This window comes from Phodopus roborovskii, unplaced genomic scaffold (assembly GCF_943737965.1).
Source record: "Phodopus roborovskii unplaced genomic scaffold, PHOROB, whole genome shotgun sequence".
Classification (NCBI taxonomy): domain Eukaryota; kingdom Metazoa; phylum Chordata; class Mammalia; order Rodentia; family Cricetidae; genus Phodopus; species Phodopus roborovskii.
This window is the reverse complement of record NW_026125027.1, coordinates 35,714-48,719: the sequence shown is the minus strand read 5'-3', so window position 1 is coordinate 48,719 and position 13,006 is coordinate 35,714. Positions and strand designations below refer to the sequence as shown.

Genomic DNA, 13,006 nt, shown 5'->3' with positions numbered 1-13,006 from the left:
GCTTGTCAATTTCCTAAATAATGCAGAAGTCTTCCCTTCTTGTGACTGGCTGGTAGTACTTTGCGTTTCTGATTATTTCTCATTTTACATTCAAAATAGTTGTATGTGTGTGTGTTTGAGAGGGGCATGATTGGGAGGGAGGCCCTGTTGGTACAGTAATTGCTATGCAAGCATGAAGATCATAATTCAAATGGCTAGAACCCATGTAAAAAAGCTACTTAGCCTGTAACCACAGCATTTGTATTTGGGTGAGTGGAGTCAGGAGGGTCCTGGGGCTCAATGGCTACTCAGCCTAGTTGAATGAATGAGCTCCAGGTTCAATTAAAGACTCCATCTCAATTAACAGTGGGAAAAGCAATTAGGGAAGATATCAACATCAACTTGTGGCCTCTACATGTATACACACACCTGAATGCCATGTGTACACTTTTACATGAACACATAATTCTTAACACATACATACATGCACTTAAAACAATAGTATCAATAATGCTACTAATAATTATTGATTATAGATTTTTGATTACTTATTCTAGCACTACATTAAAATCATGACTGAAAATCTGAACAAGTTGGAAAAATTAGAGTTTAAAAATATCAGTGAGCTCCACACTACTCTTGATTGCTTATTCTCCAACAGTTATTGAAGTGTAAAGGGTCACTGTTATTAATTGCTTCAACAGATGAATTGTGTTAATATCAAGAAACTCTGATTGCATTCATAGTTGATATCTTACTTAAGGAATAATATAAACCTTATACAAAACATCCAGAGCCCCTGGTCTGAGGAATTATTTTCAGAACTAGGAACTACCATATCCAAGTCCCACTGGACATTGCAAATACTTCAACTGGAAGAACAAAACTGATTAAAAATAACCCAACAAAGCAAAGAAATAACAACATATGTATAAGTAACAATGCAGTACATAAGAAACACAAAAATTTGTGGAAAGTCTCAGCAATATAATGGAACAAAGAGATCACTGAATATCTAGGATATCTGAACATGAAGACAAGGGTGAGGAACTGGAACAAATCTACAAGGACAAAGGTAAAATAATAATAAGAGATCTGTGGGAATTGTAAGGTATATGCAACTTAGTGAAAAGATCATATCTATGAGTTAAAGACACAGAAAAAGGAGAAGAATCTCTAACTCTACAGTGAAAACTTAAAGGAATCCTTTGGATTAAAGAGAAAAACAAACCTGTCCACGAGGCCACAGGAATTAATAAACCATGCTAGAATAAAACTAAATAGAGAGGAAGGGGAAACACTACAAAATCAACAGAATAGCAGGAATCAGTGCACACACTGTTAATAACTGAATCAATGATGTCAATTCCTCAATCAGAAGACAGTAGTAGTTTGGTTCAAAAGCAGGAGCTGTCTGTTTCCTCCAAGAAGCACCATGCACCATCACACACACACACACACTCACACACACACACAGAGAGAGAGACAGGGAGAGAGAGAGAGAGAGAGAGAGAGAGAGAGAGAGAGAGAGAGAGAGAGAGCATCAAGCAAATGGGCATAGGGTTTTGAGATTCCATCTCAACCCAGTTAGAAAACAAATGACAACTAATGCTGATGAAATGTGGGAAAATGTGAATGTTTATCTACTGTCAGAATCTAAATTAGTACAGCCTCTGTGGATGTTGGTGTGGAGGCATCTTAAAAGCAGAAAATAGAACTATCATGATTCATCTATAGCATTCTTAGGCATATACCCAAGGGCTGCATATTCTATCAAGAAACTTGAACATCGATGTTTACTGCTGCTCTATTCCCAATAGTTTTGACATAGAGTCGGTTCAGCTGACCTTTAACTCATGAATGGAAAATGAAAATATACATATACACAGTATAATTTTATCCAGTTGTAAACAAAACTGAAATTATGAAACTTGCAAGAAAATGGGAGGAACTTGAAGATATACTAAGTGAGCTAACCCAAGCTCAGAAAGTTTATGTTCTCATGTGTAGACCCTACATGTGGATATTTACATTTGTACAGAGCTCAGGAAGCTAGAAAGGAAGGCGAGAGGTTGTAAGGAATGAAGGTATAGTAAACACATGATAGAAAAAGGTGGACATTTAGGAAGTCAAGGCTTTAAGTATGGACGAGGATGGGAGCACAGGGAAGAGGAGTGGACAGGTTGTGGTTACCCTAAACTAAATATGCATGAAAAACCCTTAAGGAAGCCTATTTCTTGGGAAAAGGAGAAAGAAAGTCAGAGGAAAGAGGAAGAACCAGTGAATTAAATATGCACCACAGGGCTCTTCTATTTACTAAAGGTGGCTCACAATTTCTGGTCTAATATCTCAGTGAAATAACCCTAGTACAGGGACAAATACCATCAATTCTAAGATTTATAGCATCTGTAGACATGACAAAAGGAGCTGTATCCACACTGGAACACTTAGAAGCTTGGTGTTACCTATGCACAATCCTATAATGATGAACTGGATTGAAAAATACAAGACGTAAATCTTTAGATTAAGTTATAGGGAAATTAAAGCCTAGAACCAACATAGATCAAGTAGTCTTACTAATAGCAAACACAAACAGTTTCTCCTTAATGTCAAATAAATCCAACCAGGGACATATCAAGGGGAGGAAGATAAGCACCCACTGGTTAAGGGGGGCAGTGTTCCCATTAGCTTTCTCACTCCCAGTTGATAAAGACAGAATAGTGAGCTTATAAAGACAAGACTCAATACAGACATAAAAATATATCACAAATGGCTTTCCAATTACATAATTCATTGTCGCTCTTTCAAAATAATTTTTAAAATTATTATTTATTTTACATGTATGAGTGTGTGTTTGTATGTGCACCGCATGCATGACTGGTTCCCTAGGAGGTCAGAAGTGAGGGTCAGAACTGGAATTACAGATGGGTTTGAGCCACTGAACCTGGGTCTTCTGCAAGAACAAGTACACTTAATTATTGAGCCATCTCTACAGGCATGGCCTGATGCTCTTAACAGAAACTGAGCCCTTTAGATTCTGTGCAGTGAGACTCATTAATTGCAGTAGAATGTATGGGACGAGCAATTTGTTGCTTACATAAGCAAATGTCACGTTAGAGTCTCCTAAAATTGCTAGATGAAGATCCTTTATTTCACATGCACATAATATGTACTAGATAATGGCCAAAGTACTAGATAATGCCAATATTTGTATCTGGAGGAGAAACCAATACACTTTTCATCTCAAAGCTACTGAAAGAGCAGGAGCATTTATTTAAGACAAATAGAAGGATGATGGAGAGATGCCTCAGTGGTTAAGAGGATTTACTGCTGTTGCAAATAACCATGTTCAGTTCCCAGTATCCATATGCTGGCTCACAACCATTTGTAACTCCAGCCCTGGGAGATCTGATGCTTGCTTCTGGCCTCCACGGACATCAGCATACACATAGACAAAATACTCATGTACATAAAGTAAAATTGAAAAATCTTTTTTTAGGAAGATATATAGAAAATCTGGAGACAGTTTGCTCTCACTCAGCACCTGAATATTTAGCGTCATTAGCTAATCTAATAAGCATAGCTTACTGGGACTTGGGTTTGCCCAGCAACATTTTATGCAAAGCATAAAGTTAAGGGCTCATTAACTCAGGAATCAGTTCTGTTCTGTGAGTGAAAGGGAAGTGGCTGATCTCTGACACTTTTTATTGTGTGTAAAGGTATGCAGTGACGTGATTATCCTGCAGGCATTGTCAGAAGTAAAGATATTTCCTGTGTTTAATTCTATGAAAGAGAATTGCTTAGGAGTTACTAAAAAATCTGCTGTTAGTTGGTACCTGTGTGAAATATCCTCTGCATTGGCACCTAAATATATTGCGATTAAATAGATAAATTTGTTTTTATGAGCAGTTTTCTTATTTATTCCTCTCTCTTAAAATAATTGTGTGGAATGCTCTGAGAAGGCAAAAATTCATATATATATATATATATATTATACTGTTTAAGTAGCATGAATTAAGTTAGTGACATGAATCTCTTACTGGAAAATTTAAGTTTTAGAATGAGAAAATAATAACTGTACTGTATTATGGACATGAACCATTTTTAAAACATCATTTATTTTTGAGGTTACAATATTACATAATTTCTGTTTCTTTCCTCTAAACATCCTATATAGTCTTAGTTGCTCTTAATCAAATTCATGGCCTCTTTCTCCATTTTACATTTATATGTATATGATACATTTTCCTAAATATAACCTGTTCAGTCTGTACAATGTTACACACACACACACACACACACTTTCAGGGTTGACCATTTGGTACTGGATAATAAATTGGTTTGCTGGGTAACACTTTCTCCTACTCTCAGCATTCCCTAGCTGCCTTGTGTAGGGTTGAGACCCTATAGACTTCCCTGTCTGCTTTGATGTGTCTATTGTTGCTGTGCCTGTTTAATTCATGTTTTTACAGTCATGTCTGACATTACTAGGAGACACTGTCACCTGGATCTTATAATCTTTCAGGATTGTTCCTGAGCCTTTCTTAGGTATGGGAATTGTAGATGTATCCGTTGGAACTGGGTATTGCGATTAAATAAGGATCAGGATAAACAAATAGGCTGAATAGATGTTTATTCAGGGAGAAATAACTTACTACCTAGACAGATGAACACCAGCAAGTTCCTCCCCCCCCCCCGCTCTTCTCTCCACAACCTGCCAGCAAAAGAGCGTTCCCTGGCTCCTCCTCAGACCTCCTTCCACAGGTCACTTCCGCCCCTAGCTGCACCCCCCAATGGGCGAGGTCAGTGCCACAGAAGGAGACAAAGTGAATATCCCTCTACAACTGGGTGCCAAAAACTCTGCAATTTGATTGCTTGCAGTTTTCTGTAATGTACTCCAGTAGGAACATCCCTACTTTGATGGTAACTAATAGCTCTTTATTTGGACTTAAGAACTGCTCAAGAAGAGGAAAAGCATGCCTGGTACTGGAAACCTGGCCAACTACCCAAGGCTAGTGTAGTATGGATCTTGGAGGAGAACCAGTATAATCACTAACTTCACTCTACATATTTATCCTATACCACAGATAAGGGTCGTCTTCACCCCTCATCAAAGAAACTTCTCTTTGTAACAGATGAACCAAATTTTACATAAAGTGTTTTAAATATTTCTTTAAATGAAACATATTAGGGGGCATGGAAAAGACTTACCTATATTTCTAAAAAGAGTTTCCTTTGTTTTTCTTATTCTTTGTTATTTGTGAGTTATTGTCACCCAAGACTGGAATAGACTTACTGGTGACATGCCTAAGCTCCTGGAGTAGAAATTCACATCTTCTTAATTTCATAACCATCTTCTCTACCTCCTTTGTGCACTCAGTGTGCAACAGCAGTCTGACATGAGTGGTCCCGTCTTCTATGATCTGTCCTAACATCCAGTATAAATTGTGTAGTGGATTTGGGTATATTCTCAGTAAGTTTGATATGTTCTTATTCACTTTTCTTTTCTTCTCTTGGTTCCTTGCCTAAATCTTAAATAATATTGTTGTCTTGGTTGTATAGATAGGAAAATTATAGCATGTATTTGGAGCTAGAATTGTGATAGGAAAAAAAAAATGTCCACTTGGTAGTGAAATTGACTTGAATTTGAGTCCTGACTCTACTTTTCTGACTTTGGCAGGCCACCTAATCTCACCAAACTTCTGTCAGCTTCTAAATAATAGCACATAACTATCCCAAACTTGCAAGGTTTTTGAGAATTGAAAGCTCTAATGTGCATAAATCATCTCAGAGCTATTTCTATTACCAAATAGACAAGTCAACTGAGTGTAGCTATTATTATGTCTATGACTGTGGATTTTGATGTAGTTTCATTTATAAATAACTGTATCGATCTTCAAATCACTTTTATGAGGAAGGGCAACTATTCTCCACATATTTTTTAAATGAGGAGACTAAGCCTCAGTAGTGGGCTAGCACAATGGAAGTGATCCAGTACAGCACGGGACTGCTGATTGGGATGGAGCCTTAGGAGGAAATGTGGCAGAACAGGCTTCCCTGGAGCCCATGGTTCCTTGTGACATTGTGTCCCTTCTAGTCTAACCTTACTCTGCAGCAGAACCAGACAGCTGAGAGCATTCTGACACTACAGCTCTTGTCCCCAGGGAGAGATGTGCAGGGTAAGTGATGACAACGCAGAGTTGATCCACTAAATATCAGTGCTGTAGCTGTGCCCCACATTATAGCTAGAAAATAGACATGTGCCAACTAGTTTTTTTCTTAGAAATCTATCCAATATACATTGTGTGTGTGCGTGCAATTTTAGGTGTATAGTATGTCTCCAGAAGTAGGGATTAACCTTTAAAGAGAGATGTATTTTGTTTTTAAGAGACTTCTAGTTCTTAAAAGGTAAATAACTAAGATATATTTTATTTAAGACTTAAATATCACAAAGCATATGTGTGTTTCTTAAACTTTTTATTATACTTAGGGAAAAATTCTCTTATAAATAGGTATTTTAAATTCAGAGCACATAGTGAAGTGATCATTTTTGTTTGAAAAGCTTGCATGTAAGATTATGATAACAAAATTTATTGCTAGGTTTCAATTTGAAAAATCTAGGTTATCAGTCTTTCGTTCCTTTCAAAGGAGAATGTAGCTCAGTGCCAACCTTTACCTTGCGTGAATAAGGCCATGAGTTTCTGCTCAGCACCACAAATGAATATTGAATGAATATCGAAACTACTAGAAATAAAAACATGCAACAGCTTCAAAAACCACCTGGAAACTACATAAGGAGAAAATTGTATTAAAATGAAGTCTGAGCTAGCTAGCAAGAATGCTCACAAAGTAAAGACACTTGCCATTATACCTGGCAACTTGAATTAGCTCTCTAGTACTTACATGGTGGAAAGAGAGCAGACTCCTGCAAGTTATCCTCTGCCCTCCACATGTGAGATATAACTGGACTGTGCCCACCCAGATGCATGAAACTGCATGCTCATGTGCAGGAGAGTATGCACTCACACACACACACACACACACACACACACACACGCACGCACGCACGCACGCGCACACGCATGCACACATGAACACATGTAATTGAAAAATTAAAGTGAGACTTGAGTAAGACAATGTTTTACTTTTCCATTGCTGTGACAAGACACCATGACCAAGGAAACATAACATAAGATGCTTGATTTGGAGCAGAGGATTAGAGCTCATGACTAACATGGTAGAGAACATGTCAGAAGGCAGGCCAACAACACATCGAAGCAGTTGCTGAGAGCTTACCTTATCTGAGTTAACAGAATCTTAGAATCCCACTTGTTCAGGTCAGCTGTCTCTGTGGCTGTCCTCAGCATGGTCTTGACCCCTTTGCTCATCACTCCTCCCTCTCTACAACTGGATTCCAGGAGTTTGGCTCAGTGTTTAGCTTTGAGTCTCTGCTTCTGCTTCCATCAACTACCGGAAGAAGGCTCTAGGATAGAATTTAAGGTAGTCATCAATCTCATTATCGGGAAAGGACATTTAAGGTAGCCTCTCCACTGTTGCTTAGATTGTTAGTTGGTGTCATCCTTGTGGATTCCTGGAGATCTCCCTAGTGCCAGGTTTCTCGTTAAGCCCATAATGGCTCCTTCAATCAAGGTATCTCTTTCCTTGCTCTCCTTCTCTGTCCTCCCCCCAACTCAACCTTTATGATCCCTCATGTTCTCCTCCCCTGCCCCTTCTCCCCTGCTCTTTCTCTTACCTCCCCTTTCCCTCTCCCCATGATCCCAATTTACTCAGGAGATCTTGTCTGGGAAACCCGCATAAGACTGAACTAGGCCCCTTGAACTTGGGTGTCAGTTGGGGGGCTTGGGCAGTCTATGGGGCTGCTAGCAGTGGAACCAGTATTTACCCCTAGTGCATGAATGGGCTTTCGGAGCCCATTTCCTATGGAGGGATACTCTCAGCCTAGATATGGGGGTAGAGGGCTGGGAAGTAGGGCTTCAGTCCTGCTCCAAATATGTGACAGATTTTGATGATACCCCATGGGAGGCCTCACCCTCCCTGGGGAATGGATGGGGGATGGGACAGGGAGAAGGTGGGGGGAGTGGAAGGACAGGGGCAGGGAGGGAACTAGGATTGGTATGTAAAATAAGATTGTTTTTTTATTTAAAATTAATAAAACAAAGAAACTTAGAAATATTTGAAGAGAGTGACAGAGAGACAGAGGCCCAGTAACATACTTTCTCCAACAAAGGCTACACCTCCAAATCCTCTCCCAACAGTTCCACAACCTGGGAAATAAGCATTCCAATGTAGGACCCTATGGTTACCATTCTCCTTCACACTCCCTATATGCGACTATCACATTTAATTTTGGAAGTTCCTATGTCTGGACCACATTAGTTCAACAGGAAGATAGAATGTGGTAATTGGGGAGTTGGAGATTTTGTGAAGAGAAATCCAGAAGCTAGACCTCTATTAGCCCATACCATATCTTTGTGTAATATACACAAAGGTGTCTGTCTGGCTAGGCGATCAAGCGTGTTCATGCTTCACACTAACTTGTCAAATGTACAGCTTGCTAAGTAGAGTAGCATTTGAGTTTGAAGCAGAGTATGTTGCTCTCCTGAAGAAGGAAGCCTCTGAGAGTGTTGAAAGCTGGTCAAGCATGGGAAGAGTGAAGCATGTGTGTACTGGGCGTGTAGGCAGAAAGACGGGACTTGTAAAATGTAGGAAAGTAGTAACACAAGAGAGTTGAGCAGCTTCCCTGCTTATCTCTGATGATGCAGAAGTCGATGCTGTCCTCTCTGCCAGTTTCCTTCAGGGTCTGGCGAGGAAAGGGGAAAGAAATGTTCCATTCTTAGCCCATTCTCACTCAGTGTCCAGTAAGACATGCATTTGGGATGCATTTTTTCTTCGAGATTAGGGCATTGGGACGTATTTTACAAATGAAAGAAAGACGTAAAGAGATTTAGAATTTGCCAAGGTTACCCTCTTCCTTGAGACAGAGCCAGGATTAAAGTCTTGTAATAGGAATGCCACATCCAAGTTTGTTAGCAAGCACTGAAACTCCTCTGTGTAGCAATTTTTACACCCAGTCAGTGGATTAGCCTTCTTTCTAGATTGATCTACCAATAAGATATGTTGAGTTTAGGCAAAAGGTAAGATTATCTATCCAAATAGTTGAAAGTACAATATAGTTTATAAGATGTGTTAATGCCTACCTATCTGGAAAAATGGTGATAAGAATGTGTTGTTATTGTTTTTAATTTGAAAATACAAACCCTGGAGGCTGAGATCTGTGGAATTGCTCTTGGATCCATAGGGCTCTCCTTGTTTGGGAAGAGGATGCTTGGTTAGTGTTCACATTGTTTTCTGTACTGGCTTTAGGACAGTATAGATATTACCATCCTTAAGTCACCTAAAAAAATACTACACATTAAACTCTCGATTAAAGAAAATTAAACAAAATAGGTTTTACAAATTTCTTCCAGAAATTACTTCCTTTATTTACTCTTTGGTCATCTCCAAACTAACAAATGTGATTCCTGCTTAGCTTATATTTACTCTTCACAAATTCAGAGCATTCTCAGGAGAGAACTGAAAACAGAACATCTAGAAACAAAGACATGGAAACAGTCCTATCCAGACCTTCTTAGCCCTGCACTCTGTTCTGTGAATGCAGCAATAATTCCACCTGCAGGCATTTGTACTTGCAGGCCTCTCAGTTTCTTTCCACACTCCCTCAGTGATTCAATCAACTTCCCTCTTCCCATCTTCATCATGCTCTCATGCCAAACTACAGCAAGTTTCATGAAAGCGGGGATTTCTTTTTCCCTCTACCCCCAAAGCCCAGGTTATATCTGATACATATTATACAATTTTAAATACTTGTTAAGTAATCCTAGGCCAAGTTACCAATCTTGGTAACTTGGGTAATTAGTTTGTACATAAAAGAAACTTATCAAGGCCTGGGTATCATTCAGGCTAGGAAGATTTGCTTAGTATCCATCCATTCAGAAGAAAGAATAAAAACCACTTAGTTGTAAGATGGCAAGTTTGATGGAAAGTAAGGAAGTTGCTAACAGTTGTAGCCCTCTGAAAAGTGTTTGTCTGTCCTTCTGAGGATGGGTAATTGTAGATAAAGCCTAAGTATCTGTTCAAATGGTACTGCATCTCCTCTCACATCAGTTCTTGACAGATACTATTCTGTCCTGGCTCAAAAACTTATCAAATCTGACCTGTCTCTTCTTTTTGTAAATACATCCGTTGGGGCCCGACATGACCACTCTACCTTTCTGTACTTCAGTTCTTTCATTGTAAAATGATTATGATTACTTCATGAGTGTGTTGTTAGGGATTAACTAGCTAACACACCTAAAGATCTCTGAAGTCTGTCATAGTGTACTTAGAACTAGTTAAGCGACATTTACAACAATGATTTTAATTTTATTGTAGCTGACCCTAGGAGAGGCACTCAGAAGAAAGGAATAGGTAAGAAACTTCATGTCATGTCACCCAAGTGCTTCATTAAACATCAGCTTCCATTTTTGACTATTGGTTTTTCTTCTGTTTTAAAGGGTCCCCAGGAAATACTGGAAAGCAGCAGCTTTAATTTTGCATTCAATGAGTGCCTTAATGTGTGAACTCAGAGCTTTATACTGGTGTTTGTGTGAGACCTATTGTTTCTCCTTGTGTTTCTGTACAGTTCCTGACTTTGGTATAGGATGGCCGTGTCTACCATTCAGTACAAATAATCTCTTCTTTCCTGCCTGCATAGCTTTACTTGGCTTCCCTTTCAATAATCCTCCCAACACAGTCTTAACAATCTCTCCAGGCCCTTTTCCTGTCTTAACTATCTCAATTGTAATACTTTGGGACAAAGTCAAAGTTTGCTTTCATAACTTATTACATGGCATATTGGTCTTTCACACATGCAGCACCTGTAGACAAGCTGTAAGACATTATTGTTTGCTATTTATATTTCCTGAAATAGTTATGTACTTTTCCACCTCAATCTGGTCTTTTCAACTAGATTAAAAACTGTGCTTGGATAAACTTCTAAGTGGTTTAAACTGTTTTAGGTGAAAACTTGTATCTATAGTTCAAATTACATATATTTTTGAAATTGGTATTTGCTTTAAGAACATATTTGGTGCTTGGGAACCACTGACAGACAACTTTAGCTCTCATGAAAGAGTCTTTGAAAATAGCTAAGAAAGGGACCAGGGAGCTGGCCCAGTGGTTAAGATCATGGGCTGTTCTTGCAGAGGACCTAAATACAATTCCAAAACCCATGTTGGGTGACTCACAACCACCTGTAACTGTAGCTCTAGGGGATCAGGCGCCCTCTGCTGGCCTTCATGTTTGCCTACACTCATGTGCATATTCTCTTGTACCCTTAAACACATAAACTCAATTACAAATAAAAATTAGTATTTAAAAAAGGAAAACTAGGTTAGAAAACATTCCTTATTATGTCCAACCATATTATTTATCAGACATATGTAATCAATAAGAACTATGAATATGCCCTCCCCAAATCATAAACATTTAAAACATTGTGAGGTTTTTTTTTTTTTTTTTTTTTTTTTTTTCTTGCAGGTTTTGACTGTTTGTAGTTTGATTGTATGGTTCTTGACCACGAACGTTGTAGATGACAATGTCATGTAGCAATGTCCAATGTCAGTATTCCAAAGATCCAAATACTAGCAAATATTGAAAATAAGGGTTTGCAAGAATAGAATGATATACTTGCTAAAAGTAGGCAAAAGAGTAATTACACAGAAAGAAGCCTTAGGTTTGGAATTGATGGAGTATTTCACTGCATTGAGTATATTTTAAGATTTGGGCTCATAGCATTATGTACAGCTTCTGCCACTATTTTCAATTCTGAAGTTTTGGACTTAATATGCTAAAAATTTTGAGCCATAGCCTGTAGTAAGTAATAACAGTCATGTAAATATTTGTACAGCATGGCCTATTATTTTTACACATTTCATAGAAATTTACTATTAGTTACTGATCTTGGACAGTGTACAAAGCAAAGGTAAATGTCTAGGGGAGATGTCTAGGGGAAAGTTCTCAAGACTGTCTGTGAGGATGCCTATACCTCACTTGTCATTTATCCTGAGCTAAGTATTTCCAGGACTGGGGATGTGGTTCAGTGACATACTGTTATTACCCAGCATCTACAGAGCCCTGGGTTGGATTTCCAAAATTACCCTCTTCCCATTTTGTTCTTTCATGATATACTCTGTTCTGTGTTTAAGTGGAAAGTTTTCTTAGTGTTTTGAAATTTATAGCTTTTTTATTTTTAAGTGCTACAATGCAATAGAAATCGAAAAGATAAATCAGAGTGTCCTATTGCTCAAACACTCCATGAGATGTTATACTTTCAATCTTTGTGTACTTAGATCTGAATAAAGGATGACTGTGACATTTCTAATTGAGACCTAGTTAGACTGGTAGGATTTTCTCTTTAAAATTTTCAGGTAAAAGAAACATTCCAAACTTTTATAACCAGTTATTGTTTCTGTACCATTTCCTTTCCCCTTAAAAACGGGCACATTTGGTACCAATTTATCATTTCATTTTCGGTGATATTAAAAGGTGAAATTTACATTTTAATAAGTCCAAACCTCTTGAATTTGAAGGCGCTTGGAGTTGAATCCTAGCATTTTCCCCAGGTCAACTTCTGGTTTTCATCAGGGAGCATCTGTAGTGGTGGGGGATGCAAATGGCAATTTACAAGCTAGATGCTGGCTCAGTACTCTCCATCTCAGTGCTTCAGGTAAACCTGCAGTGAGCCTCGGCACCTGGGTTTCAGACACTGTTACCAAGGGTCTTGTGTTCTAGGTTCTTGTCTGGTTTCTGAGTGTCTCTGTAAGGAGGTATGATGTAAAGTTCCACGGCAACTTTCTAGCACTTAGTTTAAGTCACTGCAATAATTTCTTCTCACTTAGACTTAAGACTCAGACACCTCAGTGTGAGTCTTTATTATAAAATGGTAAAACAAAAGTCAGAGGATACC

General features: G+C 38.5%; 1 protein-coding gene across 1 annotated transcript in view; it reads left to right on the top strand.

Moving 5' to 3' along the window:
- LOC127230067 (A disintegrin and metalloproteinase with thrombospondin motifs 6-like) overlaps positions 1 to 13,006 on the top strand; it is a gene marked incomplete at its 5' end in the record, with an annotated part of 78,149 nt that overhangs the window by 32,387 nt on the left and 32,756 nt on the right. The gene's annotated exons all lie outside the window — the stretch shown is intronic.